The 22969-nt window shown below is 36.4% G+C and overlaps 1 non-coding gene across 1 annotated transcript; it reads left to right on the top strand.

Moving 5' to 3' along the window:
- The first annotated feature begins 12062 nt into the window (after positions 1-12062).
- On the top strand, positions 12063-12169 carry LOC133781019 (small nucleolar RNA R71). Its single transcript, XR_009869817.1, has one exon. It is a non-coding gene; the product is annotated as a small nucleolar RNA R71 (small nucleolar RNA).
- The last annotated feature ends 10800 nt before the right edge of the window (positions 12170-22969 follow it).

A 22969-nucleotide genomic window follows, 5' to 3' on the forward strand; every position in this document is an offset into this window, starting at 1 on the left:
ATTCAAATCAATTTTTTCAACATTTTCTTTTTGTTATAACCCATAAGCATCCAAATTTGGAAAGAAAAACAATAAAAATATGAAAATGTGAATAAGTAACTAGTTACCCTGATGTGAACATTCAAATCTAGAAAAAAATTATCTGATAATGTGAATGAGTAACCTGTTATCCTAGTGGGAACATTCAAATCTGGGAAAAATAATATATATGAAAACTTGAATGGGTAACTGGTAAACTAATCACTTATATACAACAAATGTAAAAAAATTACTGTAATAACACCAAATAAACTAATTACAAAAATATATACAATCTATACCATTTTAATATATAAAATTATGAAAATGCAATCCCTTAATTTCAGTCACTTTCCATATATGTTTTAGTTTCAAAAGTTGTAACTTCCCATAAATAAAATACATACAAAAAACCATAATAGCTGATATAAATAAGGATATCTATCAATTAATATATAATATGAGTAATAATGATAGGGGAATAAATATACACAAATATTAAACATTTAAAATCTGATTTACACAAATAAAACAGAAGATACATAATCATAAAATATTAATAGGCGCCATTTTAAAAAAAAATTCAATATATATCTTCAACAAATCTGCATTTTGTTCACAATTTGATGAGTAACATTAAGAAAAAACGTTGGTTAAAAGAAAGATAAATATGTTTATATTTTGATATAGGAATTAAGTGTATTGATCTAAAGTAAACTACTTAGAAAAATGATGCAATATCCAATTTTGAAGCTGCCATTTTGAGACACCATTGTTTCCAGCAAAGTAAGCTTTCTGATTGAATTATATCTCAATTTTGTTTTAAAGTACATATATATATGTTTGATTTAACATTGTGATGTGCATAACATATGTTTAAGTAGTTTTATATTATAATCGACTAAGTTTAAAAATGAAAAGCTTGAATAATAATGGGTACAATCAGCACATTTAGATATAATTATCAATTTCATTAGTTCAAAAAAATAAACGGATACATTTATTTTGTAAGGTGTTCAATTGAACAACAAATTATGTTATGTTGCATTGTTAGGAATAATTAGATGAACTTAAATAACGAAATAAACAAAACAAAAAAGAAAACACACTATGATGTAGAAGGAAATAAACAATGCTATTGTAAATCTAAACATAAATTTGTAAAACATAAAAGGACTCTTTGAACAAATAATTAACAAAAACATTTATTTTTAAAAAAACTATAACCTAATAGTGTAATGTTTTTCTTTTTAATTATTTATTTAGATATGTTTTTGTTTTAAAAACAGAATATGTGAAATTAAAACAGATTTGTTTAACTTAAAACATTTTTTTTTATTTTCAATGTCACGAGGAAAAAAATAAAAATGGTCAGTAATTCAAGGGTTATTAAATAACATATAGGTAACTGTTTTTTTTTTTTTTTTTTTGAAAAAATTATACATAAACATGACTACAGTTTATATAAATCTTATAAAAAAAATAAACAATGTTTTTGTAAATCTTTAAACAAATTTTTTTTTATATAAAAGAAAACTTTGACCAATTTTTTTTTTAAAGAATATACATCTATAAACTGCTATTGTTATGTATTACATTTTATATATTTATTTAGCAATTTTTGTATAAAAAGAAATATGTAAAATTATAACACATCTGTGAAAGTTAAATACATTTGTTTATATTTCGATTTCGTGTGAAAAAAAATGAAATGAGTAAAGTAATACAAGTTTTATTATCTAACATATGTCTTATTGTTTATTATATGAAAACGGGATACACAAATATGACAACTGTGTACATTTACTACAATGATATTTGGGAAAATCAGTTTACTTATAAATATTTTGAGGTAACTGGTCTCATACCTCCTAGTGACTGTACTTTTCTTCAATTGAGTACAATGATCACTAAAAAAAATGAAGGTACAAAGTAAAAACATAGCTGTAGAAATTAAGTTCCAACCAAATCCATCATTACTACCGATAGTAATAGATGATGATGACACGGTAAAGTCAAGGTTTCATTAATAAGCTTTATTACATAATAATGAGATGTGTAGACTAACCTCCCACCCAGTCTATTCTCGGGTTTGAAAACAAGTTCACCATCTTGTAAAAAAATATACAAATGAACATATAAGAAAAAAAAATATTTCAGGAACGAAAGAAATAAAAATATTATTAAATAAAACAGGTTGCTATGAACAACAATTTAAAATCATAAAAATTAAAATAAATCAAAAAATTAAAATTAAAATTAAAAAATAGACAAAAAATTTTAACATGTGAAACAATAAACAATTGAAAAAAAATGAAAAAAAATAAACAAATGCAAAAAAATAAAATAATAAACAAAATTATAAAATTTCGGAAAGCAAATGAAATAATAGGCAATTGCAAAAAAATAATAAATAAAAACCGTCTGTTATAACTACACAAAAATAAAACTTAGTGTTGCGATAATTTTGCTATGCAAGTGCACATAGTCGCGAACTTGTAATAAAATGGTAAAACCAAGTATCGTCCTCAAGGACTGAGTTATCAATTACCAGTCAATTAATCTCTTGTTCTATTTGATGAATTAAAACTTCTTGATTTTTGTAAAATACAGCAAAAGAACCAATAAAGTGCAGAAATAATAATCGACAATTAAATAGAATAATAACTAATAGTAAAAACTCTTAATTCAATCACTGAGAAACAATTAGGATATTCAATCTCATCAACTATCCTTCCTATTATTCCCTAATGCAAAGTATGAATTCTTCTTATTTTTTTACCTAATTCAATTAACAAGTTGAAACAGCAGCCTATAATCATACTATGAATTATAAACTCAACCTAGGTGACAATTTCCTATATTTCTATGGTAAATTGAACCACAAAGGTAGCATTAAATTCCACAACTTAATAACAGCTACACAATTAATTCAGATACTTTCGTTCTAAATTATAATTATGTCCAATATAACCAAGGCATAATTAAATCTCACTTCTCAGATTTTGACTTAAAAACATATGAATATGACTAAAGATGGCCAATCAATAATCATTCTATAAGAACAGATTATATGGAATTGAAGAAGATTGAAGAAGATGAAATTAAAATTGCATTAGGTCATAACAGAAATTCAAGAGATTCAATTGAACATCCTAAACAGAAAATTAGTTCATAGTCATAGTGCTAATCACAACAGAAATTAAAAATAACATCAGGAAGAAAAACATGTAAAAATACTCTAAGCTTGAGCCTTCAACACCAGAACTCCTCCCTTCGTCCGTACGTCCTTCTCTCCTCTTTTTCGTCCTTTAAAACCTAGGATTTTTAGATTTTAGAGAGGCGGGCCGCGGCTCTACATACACTATGCCGCGGCCCGTGTCAAAATTTCTGGGCAGAATATCCTTTCAATGCCGCGGCTCTCTGAAACCATGCCGCGGCCCGCATCGTTGTTTTCTGGGCAGAGTGCCCATCCATGCCGCGGCTCTATCTAGCCATGCCGCGGCCCGAAGATGTCCTCAAAAAAACATGCTTCTGTTTCTCCCCCTAGCCGCGGCCCTACTTTGATCATGCCGTGGCTCTTAAGGAATTCTTCAATTCTTCAAGTTTTCATCCCAAAATTTCACCAACACTTCCAAATTGTATTGAGAACCATTCTTGATCAAAATATGATGAAAAACTCGGTTATTTCTTCCCTTTCTTTGGCATTTTCTTCCACATGCTCAATTCTTCCTGATATTCTCAAAAACAACCAAACAAAGCGTAAACCCGCGCTAAAACAAGGAAAAACAAAATAAAAGACTACTAAAAACATCACCAAAACATAATAAAAACTAGACTCATCAAACTCCCCCAAACTTAACCTTTTCTCGCCCTCGAGTAAAGACCAAGTTACACTAACAAAAAGAAACAAACACAAACGAACAAGCTAAACCATCATTACCATCTACACTGCTTTGCCAACACTCATGAAATCTCAATTGCAATATTTATAACTAGAATTTCAGCTCAATTGCCTTAAAGTCCAACTTATACAGTTCAATTAGGGAAATCAATAATATATCATGAAAATGACTACAACACTTGCATTCTATCATATATGCTCAACTCATTCCAGACAATTCCACAAACCAAATCTACAATATGCTTGCATTACTCGACCTTCTCCACTAATGTCAACAACACATGTTTTGAAATCAAAAGGACTTTCACAAGTTATAGTGTTAGGCTTAGGTAAGGGTAGATGAAATTCTCATTTAAGCTCAATCGTTACCATAAGCATAAAACCTTAAAACCAACCAAATTTTTCTTTACCACACCAAAAATCACCCTTTTATACAATTAGAGAGAGAGATGACAACACTTTTCATTATTTTCTTCTTTTCTTTTTCTAGACTTATCACTTTTTTTTTTTTTTTTTTTTTTTTCAAATCACACTCCCCCAAACTTATTATTTTCTATATATATATATGATCAAGGAGTGTGACAAAGTGATATTATTCCTTTTTTTTTTTTTCTCAAAGACTTCTCTCTCTCTTCTTTTTGTACAATCATACTGTATTCCAATCATAACAACCTCTTACTATTTTTCCTTCTTCTTTCCCACAGATTATATGCTTATGATAACAAAAGGAAAGGAAAACAAAAATAAAGAAGTTAAGAAATTTAGGCTCAAATAGTATGATCAAGAACAAAAACCAAATTCAAGGCTCAAAAGGGTAACTAAGGATAATTAACTCAAGGTCGGCTTGAAAGGCACAATCGATCCAAAAAAATTGCCTAAATCACTTTTCTAAACACATGTCATCAAGAATTTCGCCTCAAAAGCCAAATAATGCAAGTTCTATTAGATTCAAATTGTCATTCCACCAACCCTAGTCAAACACATATAATACAATCCAAAATGTTGTCTTTTCAAAACATATTAGAAATTTCCCACAGAACTTTTTAAATTCAACTCTAAAACAATTGAACCAAGCACACAGTTGAATTCAATTTCCTTTTCACGAGCAAAGACAAAGCAAGTACAGACAAGAATGATGGTTTAACTTTTACACTACAGAAAACTAAACTAAACAACGCAGAAAACAAAAATAAAACAAAATAAGCTCCCCCCCAAACTTAAGACGCACATTGTCCCCAATGTGATAAAGAAAAAGAACAAGGGAAGAGAACTTACCTGACGCCACATCAGTATGGCGGTGGAGGTGGTGGAGGTGGCCACTGATATGGAGTGTACTGTGGCGGTGGAGTGAAATAATTCTCATCGGCTGAACTCATAGTCCACCTCGTGACCAAAGTATTCAACTCCTCAATATGAGCCCGGCCATATTCATTTTGTTGCACCATAAAGTCATTATAGTGCTGATTTTGCGCTTGCTGCGATTGGATTAAATATTGATTTTGTTGAATAATGTAATCCAATCGAGCATGCGTACTCTGCGTGTGCTCGTCAATCGGTCCTCCAATTGCCAAATTTTCATGTGGGTTGCTGGGACCCGCTTCTTCTACTTCCTCCTCCTCAGCGTGATCAGGGCCCCCTGTTTCATCAGCCCGGCTGCGCTTATTTGGCTGAGTAGAGTCAGGCTGCATAAGATAGGCTGGAGGGAAGGCCGTAAACAAGGTCTGATTGATGGCCCCCATTGGCCTCCGGACTAGATCGCTGGAAAAGGTTGGTACCTCATAAGTGCTACATAAAGTCGAAAGGAAGGTACCATGGGCGACACCAGCGGTAGTGTTGAATCGACTGATGTTGCGTATGCTATATCGAATAATGCGGCCCACATCGACCTTCTTTTGAGTCATGATAGCGTACACTAACAAACAACGCTCTCGATCAACAGAAGACAGGTGAGACGTTGGCAGTAAACGTGCACACACAAAATAAAACCACGCCTTCGCAACTGGGTTTAGCTGCCACCTGAACAATTCTTTGGGCCTCCCATTATGATAACTGAAACGTGCCCCTTCCATACTCAAGACCGCAGCCACCGCATCATAGTCTGGCTCCTCGAAATGGGCTAACTGCCAGTATTCATCCTCTTGTGCAGAAAAAGAGGGAAGACCCAGTAATTGGTTGAATGCATAGGCTGATGTAGGCACCAATTTGCCTCTGACAAAATTATTCTGCTCTGCATCTTGATAGGAGAAATTGGCGAAAAATTCATATATAATAGAGCAGTTGGCTGAATCCACATGGTTCGAGTCACAAAACAAATTCCATCTTCGACGCACTATTTCAGCTTTTATAAGTTCATAACCAGGGTGTTGTACAGCAGGGGCCTCATCAAAGTCAAACCCCCTCTCCCTTACCACTGATCTTTTATAAATCTTTTTAAACAACTCGGCAGCGTCCTTACTAACAAAAATATTAGTGTCATACTCAGCTGGGGCAGGTGGTGTTGGTGGTGGTTGAGTGCGTGATGAGGATGCTTTCTTGGAGGAGGTGCCTCTAAGGGGATTTCGCTTAGGACCCATAATATCTTTAAAAAAGAACCAACTAAACCCCCAAATATGCTCTCAAGAACTTGAGTATAATTTCCTTTTTGGTGTCACTCCCCCAAATTTACTAATTACCACAATCAACAACCCCAAACAATAATTCCCACAATCAATAGTCTCAAACAATAATTCCCACAATCAATAGTTGGCAAAACCCTAAATCTTCTCACAAGAACAACAAAGAACAATCCACAACACCACAATGCAATCTAATCTCCAATCAAAAGCATAAGACTAGAGAAGATACACTTACTTGAATGGCTCAACAATCCTTCTTGTGGTCTCCTTGACTGATGGAAGTCTAAAAAAAAATTAGAGAGAAAGATGTTTGGAATGTGATTTGTATTGTGAGAATGAATGAATGAGACAATGGCTGATTTAGGGCTTTTTATCCCAATTTTCGGACTAGGGCCGCGACATTACCTTGACTATGCCGCGGCCCGCATCAAATTTCCAGGTTGGAATGCCGCGGCCCTCTAAAACATATGCCGCGGCCCGCCTCAAATTTCCAGGAAATCTTGGGTTCAATGCCGCGGCCCTCCTCATCTATGCCGCGGCCCGCCCCTTTTCTGCCAAATCCGTGAGCCTCTGGAACCCCCCAATGCCGCGGCATCATAGGGCTATGCCGCGGCCCTTAAGGAATTTTTATTTTTTTTCATTTTTCACGTTTTTCACGATTCTAAAAGTACAAAAAAATAAACCAAATATCCATTGTTTACAAATCCAAAAGTAAAAAAAATAACAAGTAAAATATAGGGTGCCTCCTACAAGCGCTGTCGTTAACGTCATTTAGCCGGACGCGGAACCCTCTTCAGAGAGGCTTCAGAAGGAGGATAGACTTCGCTTGATCAAAACTACCACCCAAGTAGGGCTTCAATCTCTGACCATTGACTTTAAATGAATCACCTGAGTTGCCCCGAACTTCTACAGAACCATAAGGAAAAACTTGAACTACAGTGAATGGTCCTGACCATCTTGACTTCAATTTGCCAGGAAACAGTCGAAGTCTTGAATTGAACAGAAGTACCTGCTGCCCTGGTTGGAACTCCCTTCTGATTAAGTTCTTGTCATGCCAAGCCTTTGTTCTTTCTTTATAAATCTTGGCATTCTCATAAGCCTCATTTCTGAACTCGTCAAGTTCATTCAGTTGCAACAGTCTTCTTTCACTAGCGGCACTCCAATCATAATTTAACTTTTTCATAGCCCAAAATGCCCTATGCTCCAATTCGACTGGTAGATGACACGCTTTACCAAACACCAACCTATAAGGAGACATGCCTATTGGTGTTTTGAATGCAGTTCTGTATGCCCAAATCGCATCATCTAACTTTTTCGACCAATTTTTCCGCGAACTGTCAACAGTCTTCTCAAGGATGCTCTTGATTTCTCTGTTCGAAACTTCAGCTTGTCCATTTGATTGAGGATGATAAGGCAAAGCTTTTCGGTGATAAACTCCATAATGAGCCAGCAGTGCATCCAATTGCTTATTCACAAAGTGTTTCCCTTCATCGCTAATCAGAGCTCGGGGAGTGCCAAATCTAGTAAAAATATGTTTATGCAGAAAATTAAGCACAGTTTTACCATCATTGGCTCTAGTTGCTGCAGCCTCCACCCATTTGGATACATAATCCACTGCCAATAGAATATATTCATTGTTGTAAGATGGTGGAAAAGGCCCCATGAAATCGATGCCCCATACGTCAAACAGTTCCACCTCAAGAATCCCTTGTAGAGGCATTTCGTTTCTCCTCGAGATATTGCCAGTTCTCTGACATCTATCACAAGCCTTGACAAACTCATTGGCATCCTTGAATAATGAAGGCCAATAGAAACCGCTTTGTAATACCTTAGCCGCCGTTCTTGATGCACCAAAATGCCCTCCGCATTGTTGAGTATGACAGTGATTAAGAATGGACTGCGTCTCTTCTTCAGGAACGCACCTTCTGATAATCTGATCGACACAGTGCCTATAGAGAATAGGTTCCTCCCAATAGTAGTGTTTCACCTCAGAAAAGAATTTCTTTAATTGCTGCTTTGACATTTCAGAAGGCACAATTTTTGCAACCAAAAAGTTCACTATGTCTGCAAACCACGGGACACCTAAAGTCTCACTTACCCCAAACAACTGCTCATCAGGAAAATGATCATTGATTTGCACTGCTTTCTTATTTTCAGTCTCCTCCACCTCAAGTCTAGAGAGATGATCAGCTACCACATTCTCGCTGCCCTTCTTGTCACGAATCTCCATGTCAAATTCTTGAAGCAACAGAATCCATCTAATCAAGCGGGGCTTGGCATCTTTCTTTGACATCAAGTATTTAATGGCAGAGTGATCAGTGTAGACAATCACCTTGTTACCAATCAGATATGGTCTGAATTTATCGCAAGCAAACACAATAGCTAGCAACTCTTTTTCTGTAGTGGCATAATTAAGCTGAGCATCATTTAGAGTCCGACTAGCATAGTAAATAGACCTGAATACCTTATCAATCCGCTGTCCCAGAACTGCCCCCACTGCGTAATCACTGGCATCACACATCAACTCAAAAGGCAATTCCCATCTCGGAGCTATCACAATTGGAGCAGAAATAAGCTTTTCTTTCAAGAAATTGAACGCCCTCAAACATTCGTCATTAAAATCAAAGACAACTCCATTCATAAGCAGATTCGAAAGAGGCTTAGACACTTTTGAGAAATCTTTGATGAATCTTCGATAGAACCCAGCGTGACCAAGAAAACTTCTAACTCCTTTGACTGAAACTGGTGGAGGCAGCCTTTCAATGGTGGAAATTTTCGCTCTATCTACCTCAATTCCCTCACTTGAAATTTTATGGCCAAGAACAATCCCCTCTTTCACCATAAAATGGCATTTCTCCCAATTCAACACCAGATTAGCCATCTCACAACGACGCAGCACGTTCTTCAAATTACCCAAACAGAGGTCGAATGATGAGCCAAAAACAGAGAAATCATCCATGAAAATCTCAATACACCGGTCTACCATGTCTGAAAATATGGCCATCATGCACCGTTGAAATGTTGCAGGGGCATTGCATAGTCCAAATGGCATTCTCCTGAAAGCAAATGTGCCATAAGGACATGTGAAGGTTGTTTTCTCTTGATCCTCTGGTGCAATAGCGATTTGATGATACCCAGAATACCCATCTAAGAAACAGTAGTAGCTGTGGCCTGCCAATCTGTCAAGCATCTGATCAAGGAAAGGCAAAGGGAAATGATCCTTCCTTGTTGCCTTATTGAGCTTGCGGTAATCTATACAAATCCGCCACCCCGTTACAGTTCTTGTTGGAATGAGTTCATTGTTCTCATTTTTCACTACAGTCATTCCACCCTTCTTAGGTACCACTTGCACAGGACTCACCCATGCACTGTCAGAAATTGGGTAGATCACCCCAACATCCAACCATTTAAGAATCTGGTCCAATACTACATCCTTCATGGCTGGATTGAGTCTTCTCTGGGCCTCTATGGATGGCTTGCTATTCTCCTCCAATAAGATTTTATGCATCACTGTCGCTGGGCTTATTCCTCTAATATCTGCCAAGGTCCACCCAATGGCCAATTTATGCTCCCTTAGAACCCTCAAAAGTTTCTCCAATTATACCTTTGACAGGTCAGCTGACACAATGACCGGTAAAGTTTCATTCTCTCCCAAATAAGCATATTGCAAGTGATCTGGGAGAACCTTTAATTCCAACGGTGGTGGTTGCTGAATGGAGGTTAGCGGTTTTTCAGTCGCATCCGCTAATTCTTGGAACTTTTTCCAATATGGTAAGAAAGAATTGATCCAGTTGACACATTCTCTGATCTCAGCGTCCTCATCATCATCGCCCTCATCACCCAATAATACTGCCTCTAAGGCATCACTGCTCATCCTTCTCTTGGAGACTGCCTTTTCTATCACATCCACACTAAAGCAACTGTCATTAGCCACCGGATACTTCATAGACTTGAAGACATTAAAGACCACCTCATCTCCTTGAACTCTAAGCTTAAGCTCTCCTTTTTGAACATCAATAAGAGCTTGGCCTGTGGCTAGAAATGGCCTACCAAGAATAATAGGGACATCTGTGTCCTCCTCCATGTCCAGAACAATAAAGTCAGCGGGAAATATGAACTTATCCACTTTCACAAGAAAATCCTCAATAATTCCTCGTGGATGTGTTAACGATCGGTCTGCGAGCTGTAAAGTGACAGTTGTTGGTTTTGCCTCCCCCAAACCAAGTCTTTTAAACACAGATAAGGGCATCAGATTGATACTTGCCCCCAGATCACATAAGGCGTGCTTGCATTCAAACTTGCCAATGGTGCAAGGTATGGTGAAACTCCCCGGATCTCTCAGCTTTTGGGGTAACTTCCTTTGTAAAATAGCGCTGCACTCTTCAGTGAGTGCTACAGTCTCATAGGCCTCCATTCTCCTTTTCTTTGACAGAATCTCCTTCATGAACTTAACATAACTGGGCATCTGCTCCAAGGCCTCCGCAAAAGGAATGTTTATGTGCAGCTTTTTAAACACCTCAAGAAACTTAGAAAACTGTTTATCAAGGGTAGTCTTTCTAAGCCTCTGAGGGTATGGAACTCTAACTGGCTGCTCAATGACAATTGGGGGACTCTGATCTGACTTCTGATGGTTTTCAGTAACCCTTTCTGAATCAGACTGTGCACCCATCTCTTTTTTCTGAACTACTGCCTGTGGAGGTCTAGGCTGCTCTGTTTGCTTCCCACTCCTCAGAGTAATTGCCTGAACTTGCTCCTTGGGGTTGACTTCAGTATTACTAGGCAAGTTTCCCTGGGGTCTGTTATTGAGCATATTGGCCAACTGCCCAACCTGTGTCTCAAGGTTTCGAATGGAGGATCTTGTCTCAGTCATAAATTGAGTCTGAGTGTTAGTAAGAGTCAACAGGGCAGCTTGCAGTTCATTAGGTCTCTCAGGTTGAGGCATTGATTGTGGAGGCCTAGGCTGCATTGATGACGAAGCTTGATTCATAGGTGGCTGAGGCATGTTATTATGAAATTGTCCCTGAAACTGAGGTTGTTGGCCTTGATTATTCTTCCACGAAAAATTTGGATGATTTCGCCACCCAGGATTGTAGTTGTTGGAGAATGGATTATTGAGCGGCCTTTGAAAGTTTCCCACCGCTTGAACTTGAGCATGATCCATTGGGGTGTTATTATTACAGATAGGGCACTGATCGAAAGAATGAGCACCACCACACATTTCACACCTCACTGCCATCTGAACCGCATTAGCAGACACACTACTCTGTTGCAACTGCTTGGTCAAAGAGGCTACTTGCGCTGTTAAAGCAGTAATTGCATCTAGCTCATGCACCCCAGCTACCTTTCTAACTCCTGATGATCTTTCCTCTGACCACTGATGGTTGTTTGTAGCCATGTCCTCCAGTAGCTCATAAGCGCCAGTTGCGCTCTTGCTCATAAAAGTGCCACCCGCTGCAACATCTATAATGGTTCTGGTTGTCGGACATAAACCATTGTAGAAGTTCTGTACTAGCATCCACTGTTCAATGCCATGATGAGGACATCTTCTAAGGAGTTCCTTAAACCGTTCCCACGCCTCATATAATGACTCTCCGTCATTCTGGCAAAAGTTATTTATCTCTCCCCTTAATTTAGCAGCTTTGGACGGAGGGAAGAATTTGGACAAAAACTTCTGAGCTAGATCTTGCCAAGTGACAATGGAGTTTGGCTGCAGAGAATTCAGCCAACTTTTAGCTCTGTCCCTTAGAGAAAATGGGAAGAGCCTAAGCTTGATTGCGTCATCACTCACCCCATTATATTTGAAGGTTCCACACAACTCCAGAAAGTTGGACAAATGGGTGTGAGGATCTTCAGAGGGCAACCCATTGAATTGCACAGAGGACTGCACCATTTGTAAAATAGCAGGCTTTATTTCGAAGTTGTTGGCCTCTACAGTTGGTGGGCATATACTATTTTGTACTCCCGTCAGAGTGGGTAGCACATAATCTCTCAGACTCCTCTCAGCGTTGGTCTGAGCCTGAACCCCTTGGACAACTCCTGGATTTAGACCATTCCTGCCATCCCCATCATTCTGTGCCATCTTCACAGAATTCTGGGTCTCTCTCTTATTCTTTCTGATTTGATTGCAAGACTTTTCGATCTCGGGATTCAGAGGAACAAGTGTGGCTTTTCCTTTTCTGCCACGCATATACCAAAATTCACCTGAGATAGACAAATTAAGCAACTAAACAGATTAGAAACGAGAGAAATTAAAATCAAATTAGAATAAAAATTAATTAGACTGATATTGATAATTTTCAGTCCCCGGCAACGGCGCCAAAAACTTGTTGCGATAATTTTGCTATGCAAGTGCACATAGTCGCGAACTTGTAATAAAATGGTAAAACCAAGTATCGTCCTCAAGGACTGAGTTATCAATTACCAGTCAATTAATCTCTTGTTCTATTTGATGAATTAAAACTTCTTGATTTTTGTAAAATACAGCAAAAGAACCAATAAAGTGCAGAAATAATAATCGTCAATTCAATAGAATAATAACTAATAGTAAAAACTCTTAATTCAATCACTGAGAAACAATTAGGATATTCAATCTCATCAACTATCCTTCCTATTATTCCCTAATGCAAAGTATGAATTCTTCTTATTTTTTTACCTAATTCAATTAACAAGTTGAAACAGCAGCCTATAATCATACTATGAATTATAAACTCAACCTAGGTGACAATTTCCTATATTTCTATGGTAAATTGAACCACAAAGGTAGCATTAAATTCCACAACTTAATAACAGCTACACAATTAATTCAGATACTTTCGTTCTAAATTATAATTATGTCCAATATAACCAAGGCATAATTAAATCTCACTTCTCAGATTTTGACTTAAAAACATATGAATATGACTAAAGATGGCCAATCAATAATCATTCTATAAGAACAGATTATATGGAATTGAAGAAGATTGAAGAAGATGAAATTAAAATTGCATTAGGTCATAACAGAAATTCAAGAGATTCAATTGAACATCCTAAACAGAAAATTAGTTCATAGTCATAGTGCTAATCACAACAGAAATTAAAAATAACATCAGGAAGAAAAACATGTAAAAATACTCTAAGCTTGAGCCTTCAACACCAGAACTCCTCCCTTCGTCCGTACGTCCTTCTCTCCTCTTTTTCGTCCTTTAAAACCTAGGATTTTTAGATTTTAGAGAGGCGGGCCGCGGCTCTACATACACTATGCCGCGGCCCGTGTCAAAATTTCTGGGCAGAATATCCTTTCAATGCCGCGGCTCTCTGAAACCATGCCGCGGCCCGCATCGTTGTTTTCTGGGCAGAGTGCCCATCCATGCCGCGGCTCTATCTAGCCATGCCGCGGCCCGAAGATGTCCTCAAAAAAACATGCTTCTGTTTCTCCCCCTAGCCGCGACCCTACTTTGATCATGCCGTGGCTCTTAAGGAATTCTTCAATTCTTCAAGTTTTCATCCCAAAATTTCACCAACACTTCCAAATTGTATTGAGAACCATTCTTGATCAAAATATGATGAAAAACTCGGTTATTTCTTCCCTTTCTTTGGCATTTTCTTCCACATGCTCAATTCTTCCTGATATTCTCAAAAACAACCAAACAAAGCGTAAACCCGCGCTAAAACAAGGAAAAATAAAATAAAAGACTACTAAAAACATCACCAAAACATAATAAAAACTAGACTCATCACCTAGATTATGACCAAAAAATGTATCAATATCATTAAAGCATTTTTCTTTTTAAACACTATCACTTTCAATTATAAACAAATTCTTAAATAAAGAAAACAAAGAAAAACAATAATTGCTAGTTGAAGAACTAAAAAAAATATACATAATGAAAAGTCTGAAGAAAAGATTATGATGTTTACTTTAGAAAAAAAAAGCTATATAAAAAAAACAAACCTTTATCAATAGAGATTCAGGGATTGGGTCGGAATCTGAAACCGAATCTTGAACAAGCTCTGTCTCATCAACAATTTTCAATTTCTTGTTAGTTCTAGGTTTAGCAGAGGGGAGCAATCTACTTTTCATCTTCCTAACAGGTGCATGCATCTTCACACTCGGGGGGAAAACTCTTTCATCTTCGGACTCGTCAGATTCAAAGTCATCATCGAAGGGTTCATCCTTCTTCGGCGACTCGGTGGATAGAGTGTCTCTGGCACTCCGAGTTGAGACCATGGCAATGGATGATGAAAAATAAAAAATGGGTTTGGGTGTAAGGGTTCATGGTAAGGAATGGAAAGAGAAGGAAGTATGGGGTTATTTTTGAAATGGGAAAACAAGCATTTCCTGGGTAAACGAAATGTCAGAAGAACAAAAATGGGTTTGGGGGTAAAGGATCACGATAAGGAATAGAAAGAGAATGAAGTTTGGGGTTTTGTTTTTGAAATGGGAAAAAAGTTTTTTTTGGAGAAACAAAATGATAGAAGCTTTTTAGAAAGTGTTAGAAATTTAATTGAATAAAAACAAAAAGACAACCAAAATTTAAAAAGTAAGTAATAAATATAGAAACTATTATCACGGAAAGTAATAAATAATACAAAATCAGTATTGGAAATACAATATACAATCATACTAATTAAAATCCAAAATCAGTTAGGATATGTATATAAAAATGAAAATATGTTGAAACGTATTAATATAGTAAATAAAAAATATATTGTAATGAATTGTGTAAAAATCCCTAACTGGTAACCCTGATAGGAACATCCAAATTCGGAAAGAAAAAAAATAGATATGAAAACGTGAATGAGTAACCAGTTACCCTAATGGGAACATTTAAATCTGAAAAAAAAAATCTGATCAAAATGTGAATGGATAACCAGTTATCCTAGCGGGAACATCCAAGTTTGGAAAAAAAATTAGATATGAAAACTTTCACATTTGAAAAAAAAAATGATATGAAAACGTGAATGGGTACTTGGTTACTCTGATGTGAACATCCAAATTTGAAAAAAAAAATCATATATGAAAACGTGATTATTATTAGTTACTTAACCCAAATAAGGAAAAAAAATAGTCATGATCTTTGAAAAAAATGCAAAAAAAAAAAAAGTTAGAACAAAAAAATTGATTTGATTTTTTTAATGTATAGTAAAAAAAAATAAGTACAATAATAAAAAATGATAATAAATAATAAAATATTTTAAGTTGAAGGGAATGTGACTTAATAAGAAACTTTCTCCAAAAAAGTTTGACAAAGAGGGAGGAGAAATAAGACGTCAACGAGAAGAGAAGTTGAATAGATAAAAACTAAAAGGCTTTATACATTTTTGGACCACGTATTTTGACAAATTACTTTTTGGACCCTATGTTTTGTAAAATGGTTCAAATAGAACCTTAAACCCGATTTCGGTAAAAAATTTCTCAACTAAAATCACTAATAATTCACCAAACTAACAATTCAGAACAAAAATAAAATCATTCTGCTTAAAAACTGTGTTGTTATATTCAATTTTTTATTCATCGAAATTGAGTTCATGGGTCTATTTGAACTATTTTACAAAATATAGGGTCCAAAAATAATTTTTTTAAAACACAGGGTCCAAACAAGTAATCAGAAAAAACATAGGGTCCAAAACAGTATAAACCCAAACTAAAAATAGTAAAATGAAAATGTATTTGTGATTTTAAATTGCAACATTAAATTATGAAAAATAAACATTAAACAATAAAAAACAATAAAATAGATTAAGTTCCCTTTTGAAAATATTAAGTCAATATTGTATAGTGAAACTAATATAAAAATAATAAAATAAAAAATACTTAAATGACTAAAATAATCTTGTTGACGCCGTTGTTCGTCAACTTAAAATGTAGAGCAATTAAACAATAGGAACTATGACGCAGATGATTAATACAGTAGAACAACATGAATTTTACGTGGTTCAGCAGTTAACTCTACCTAGTCCGCGAGTCTATTTTATTTAGACTTTGGACTTTTCTGGAAATCCTTCAGGGATAAATTCTCCAGAATTTCTCTCAAGATATCAAAAAATCTGTCATCTACAAATGTTCATGACCTCTCTATTTATAGAGGGTTTTCAGAGTTCATTCCCACATATTTCGGGAAGATGCTCCTATTTATTAATAAAAATAATGATATTAAATTCTGTAACTCCTATATACAAGGAAACGTCCCCTGAAGACCAGGGGCGTATAACAGACTTGTTAATATTCATTTAATGTTGGGATGTTACAACAATAAATATCTTTAAATGCATGGAACACGTCTCATCAGATGATCCATTACGTCGTTCGAGGTCGGTAATCAGTATCATGTCGGTCCAGGTCTTTAGGTAAGTTATGAGCTAGCCACCTTACCCCAAGACCAGCTTAGAGCGGGTAAATACCACCGAGGCCATTACACTCCAAGCTTATACTCATGCCAAGCTCGGGCTACTTGATCTGAAGACACCCGACAACGGATATACCCCGATGCTATGTCTTTTGAACTTAAAAAGAACTTCGAGTTTACATATCTTCGAGGTTGCCGCTTTGCTTCGAGGGTTTGGCATCTGGACCACGAACATGCACTTTAGATATCTCGAGCTCACTCTTGATAAATCCAACTTTCGAGGTCACAATTACAGGTTTCGAAATCTGGGTGTAACAAATCTCCTAATTTAAATAAACTTAATTAAGAATAAAAATATGGCATAAACCAATTTTTATATAAAAATATGAGAAACTAAATCTATAAAATTGATTTTTTTTTTAAAAAGCCACAAAATAAGTTCTTTTGATTTTTTTTTTTTGTAAACTCGTTAAAAAACCCCGTAAAAGATGTAATTTCCTCTTTTTTTCAAGTACACAACTTTTTTTTCTTTCTTTCTTCCTTTTGTTGATAAAAGGAGATTTGAGTAACTCTTTTGAGATTAATTAGAAATCATTCTTAATGCTTAAAAGTCTTCAGCAAATAGGTGTGGTTGTCATTTGTAATGTGATTGCAGAGATAAAATCCAATTAAATTGAGGAATTTTAATCTTTTACGATTTTCTTTTTTATATATCATTTTATAATTTTTTTTACATTTATACAATTTGATATATATATATAATATGTTGGGTATATATTTGATATCAATTTTAGAAATCATACTTTTAAAATAAAAAAAATCATATTTTAAAAAATATAAAATTCTATATCTTTATATTTCTCTTCTATATAAAAAGTTTGTAGATAATATAAATTCTTGATTTTAATATTTTTTTTATTAACTTTAATGAAATATTCTAAATATTTAATTAAATATACTTTTAAAATTAATTAAAAATAAATATTTATTAGTTATTATAATAATATATAATAAGATATTTAATAATTATATAAATTTAAATTTAAATGTTATAAAATAGTATTATTATTATAATAATAATAATATATAATCTTAATTTTTATAAAATTTTGCTAGAATTAATATTTAGTAATTATATCAATATAAATTTAAATATCATAAAATTTATTATTATAATAATATTTGTAATAATTATATTAATATAAATTCACATCTTATAAAATATTATTATTACAATAATATATAATATATAATAAATACATTATTGTTGACGCGGTTCTTCGCCAACAGGTAATTAAGAAAAGAAGAGAAAGGGATTAGTGCTAAGGTTGAACCGAAACAGATATATGATCTTAGGAAATGAAATGGCTACTCAAGACACGTTTTTTAAGTGGTTCGAAGGTTAAAATCCTTCTACTCCACTAGTCAATATTATTGCTATATTCTGAGTATAAGATTACAGGGTATTTCTTACAAGAGAGAATCCAACCCTTCTTTATTCCCAGGGTCTCCATATTTATAGGAGAAGGCACCTGGGAGTTGGTAAGAAGGTCATCCCGTGACCTTCTTACCTATCGTATCAACTCTGTGACATTCATGATTAATTCCTAAACCTGCACATGAGTGTGGTCAAATCAATATGTAAGGAGATTGTTATACCCAGATTTCATGCCATGTTAAATGCAACCTCGAAAGCTGGATTCACAACGAAATGAACTCGTAAAGTTTGAAGTATGCTCTAGGACTAAATATCGAGCCTACAAGACTGAGACGACCTCGAATGTGGTGGCCTCGAAATATTCACGATCTCGAAGGGTAGCTCCCGAGACGCATCTATCCTCAGGAAAGCCCTCGGATCAAGGGTTCCGAGCCTGACACACGTACGATCTCGAAGACATGTGACCTCGGGAGATGTCATTAGCTCGAAAGCTGATGAGAAACCTGGGAGAGTAAGGGCTTGGAGATATATGATAATAATCTTGAATATCTACAAGTGTTGTCTATAAGGGACGTGTTCTGCATTTATTATTGTAAATCCCATAAAATCATGGGATATTATTTGATTAGTTATACGCCCCCTGGTCTTCAGGGGACGTTTCCTTTTATATCGGATTGCAGGCATTTAAAGCCATTTAATTTATTTACACAAAAAGGGTCACTACCCAAAATATGTGGGATAGTATTCTGCATCCTTCTCTATAAATAGAGAGGTCATGCACCATTGTAAAGAAAAAAATTCTGAATCTTGAGAGAAAACTCTGAAGAATTCATGCTTAAGAATTTTCAGAGATAATCTTGAGTTTAATAACAAAGACTCGTGGACTAGGCAGATTTAACTGCTCAACCACGTAAAAAATCGTGTTTTGTATTATCATATTTTAATTGGCCATTACTAGCTATTGTTTATGTGCTCTTGTTTCACTGTTGACGAAAAACGGCGTCAACAGTTTGGTGCTTTTCATTGAGAGCCTTAAGCATTCATTGTTTAACGCCCAAAATGTGACTACACTAAGCGGTAGTTGTAGTAAGATCGGGCGGTCGATCCACAAGGAGGTAACCTAAAATCAAAAGGTTAGTAGAAAATGACACAAAAAGTTAGTAACAAGAAGGAAATAAAATTATAAATGGAAAGAGGTATGAGATTTTGGAATTGTATTTTTGATAAAGTGGTGAAATGAGATAAGTGAAATAAATGTAAGATGTAATCAAGAGTTTGAGAAAATGAAAGGGTTCAAGAATCATCCATATGCTTGTTTAGTTACTTGGTTACTTGATTTACAAAAATACACAAGTAAATAGTTCACATCCCAACATTTACTTGAAAAATCATATTAAAGTCCATAGTTTTTCTAACAAAAGTTCATTTGAGTCATAAAGTTCTTTACTTTAAAAGCACAATGTTAATCTTATGAAAAATCTAAAAATGACAAAATACCCAAGGGCAATAATGCAATAGAAGATTAGACATAAAATTATGTATCAATATTACTTTTACTAATTAGAAGCACATAGAAAGAGCATGACTAATCCTATATATTATTAGATTAAGTAAATAGAGATAACAAAATAAAGATAGAGATGAAAGAACATAAATAACTCAAATATATTACATTAAGAACATAGTAAATCAAAGTAGCAAAATAACATCACTTGCATATGGAATCATCCCTAACCTTCCTAGGAAGATTAGGCCATTATGCTCATGATTCTCACAAAATTCTAAGAAGAAAATATGAGAAGAAAGTGAGTGGAAATTTTGCTATAGTTTCTCTACTCTCAAAATTACATGCCAAATGTGAAGAAAGTGTCCCTATTTATAGATGGAGAGAAGGACTAAAAAGAAATTAAATAACAATTTGGGGTTTACAAAATAAATCTGAAATATTAATAATAAAATATGATTTTGAAAAATCAAATCTTATTATTAATATTAACCTAGCTATTTTGGTGTATGGTCAAAATACCATTTTTCAAAAGCACAAAAAAAGATGAGCTTTAAAGCTCAAAATGGTAATTTTGCAAAGCCCAATACCCACAAAATATGGGTTGAAAGTGGCTGTGGCAGAAGTGGGTTTTGACCCACTCCAACCAATGATAGTGCGACACGTAGGCAGCTGGCTGGGGTGAATTGGGTTGGGCTTTCGGACTGGTCTTCAGCTGCATTGGATGGAGTTGCAAAAGAAGGCAAGGCCTTCATTGGGCCTCAGCTGTACATAATCGGATTGGCCTTCGTTGGGCCTCAGCAAAAGATGGTACATAATATGCATATATGTGTCAAGGAGGCTGAAGGTCACATTCACGTTGAAGGAAAATATGCATATATGTGCATATGGTCAATGCAGGTGGAGACAGGTGGCGCAAGCTGGAGGAGCTGCCTCGGACACGTGGTAGGTGGGGAGCGCGACAAGTGGCTGCTGGAGAGAAGGGAAAGCTTTGGGTCTGTGGTGCTTTGGGCCGAATTTCTGGGCTTCAATTTTTGCAAAAATGCCAACTTTTCCTCCTTTATTTCTTTATTTCTTCTTTCTTTTCTTTATGTCAAAATGCACTTTAATTCCTACAAAATAACAATAAATTAAATTCTAATAAAATATTTTCATTTATAAAATAAATCATATTAATTCCATGAAAATATTAATTAAAACTTAATTTATTTTGACAATTAAAATCAACAAATGTACATTTTTCACCACTAATCATTCATCCCTGAAAAAGTCATGGCCACCAATAATCAGAACACACCTGAAGAAAATTACCCAAGACGTCCTGGAAAACAACCAATGGAGAACCCGGATGTTGAAGAGAGAAGTGGGTCTTCTGATTCCCGGGGACCACCTCCTCCACCAAGAGATGAGGATATGTATTACAATCCTGGGCGCTATGTTCCTATTGTGGAACTTGAAAACCGGCAATTGAAGCAGCAGTTGGCAGAGGCCAACAGATGGAATGAGGAGTTGGCAAGGATAGCCGCAGAGGCGCAGGTGGCTCAGCCCCCACCTCCGCGCGAAAACCAAGTTCCTCCTCCAAGGGACGTGCATGTTCCTCCCCGTAGACCCCGTGGGCGTCCACGAAAAGACGCTACCACAAGGAGGCCGACTCAACCTCCGGCACCAACAGAGCCATCCTCTCCACCTAGGCCCCAGAGGAATACTCGGGCTCGGGCCCCGGCTAACCCGCCTGTGGAAGTGCCTGCAGGAACTGAGAATAACCGAACCCCTGTAGAGGCTCGGACTCAGATACCCGGGAGCGCACCAAATGCGTCCGACCCATCTCGGGCAAATTCTGGACCCTCTAGGCCGCGACATGGGTGGTGGCCACCATCGCCTATACGGTTTCCTCCATCACCCATAAGATATCCTTCGCCCCCCCGCAGGAACGCTCAACCCATTTGAGATCAGAGCGAAGGGCGTGCGGGGGGAAGACAAGGAAATGGGGAGGCTTTCCAGGAGCGGAGAGGCGCCCCATCTGAGAAAAGTCAAACGTCTCGGTCTCGCATGGCGGAGACGAGGCGACGTGGGAAGAATCCATCATGAAATAACCAAGCAACAAGTTTTACCAGTGATGATTCCGAAGATACCAGGTCGGTCAGTAAGCATGACCGAGGTCGTAAGAATACTGGAAGCTGCAAAAATCGTCCCGACCTGCGAGATCACCTGAATCAGAGTCGGGATAATGGTGACCAAACAAATCCGGACTTGAGGAATCGCTTGAATAGGCATAGAGATCCCTTGCGGAGACGCGAGCTTGGGATTGTGATCGATGACAGCCAATTCCAGACAGTGCCTCTTGCGAACCCAGTCCAAGAAAGAATTGACCAGCTTGAAAAGGCTTTTAAGCTTTTGAAAAACGAGCAAAGGAATGATCGATATGAAGACTCTGACGAGGAGCTCGAACCGTTTGCTCCTCATATTTCCAATACTCCATTTCCTCAAGGGTTTCGGATCCCTCACGTCCCAACGTTTGAAGGAAAGACCGACCCGTGCAGTCACCTGAGCACGTTCAACACCATCATGAGAGCCAGTAACGTGGGTTACAACTCAGGTGCATGTTGTTTCCAGTATCATTGACAGGACCTGCCAAAAGTTGGTTCGAAAAATATAAGATACACTCAAGAAATTCTTGGGAGTAGTTGTCTAAAGACTTTAAGAAGCAGTTCAGAGCAATGATGGGGGTCAGACCAGAGGCATCCACTTTAACTAACGTCCGACAACAGCCGGGCGAAGCACTAAAAAGTTACTTAACAAGGTTTAATCTGGAAGTTGCTCGAGCTCGGGACGTGGATGACAGTGGACACCTAATGGCTGTCCGAGCCGGTGTAATGCCAGGAAGTGCCCTTTGGGACGACATGCAAAGAAAACCAGTAAGATCCATAACCGAGTTTAACAGACGAGCGCAGAGGTTTGTCAATGTAGAGGAAGCGAGGTCAACGCTCAATGCGACTTCCCAGCCCGAAACTACAACGATAAACATCAACTCTGCCTCAACCTCGGCGGACCCAGCAGCTCCAAAACCTGTCACGGAGAACCCCTCCAAGAGGAAAAAGAATGAAGGAAGTAACCCCGAAGCCGAGGGAGGAAAGAAAAAGAAAAGGGAGAGATATTTCTCCGTGT

This window comes from Humulus lupulus, chromosome 5 (genome assembly GCF_963169125.1).
Source record: "Humulus lupulus chromosome 5, drHumLupu1.1, whole genome shotgun sequence".
Classification (NCBI taxonomy): domain Eukaryota; kingdom Viridiplantae; phylum Streptophyta; class Magnoliopsida; order Rosales; family Cannabaceae; genus Humulus; species Humulus lupulus.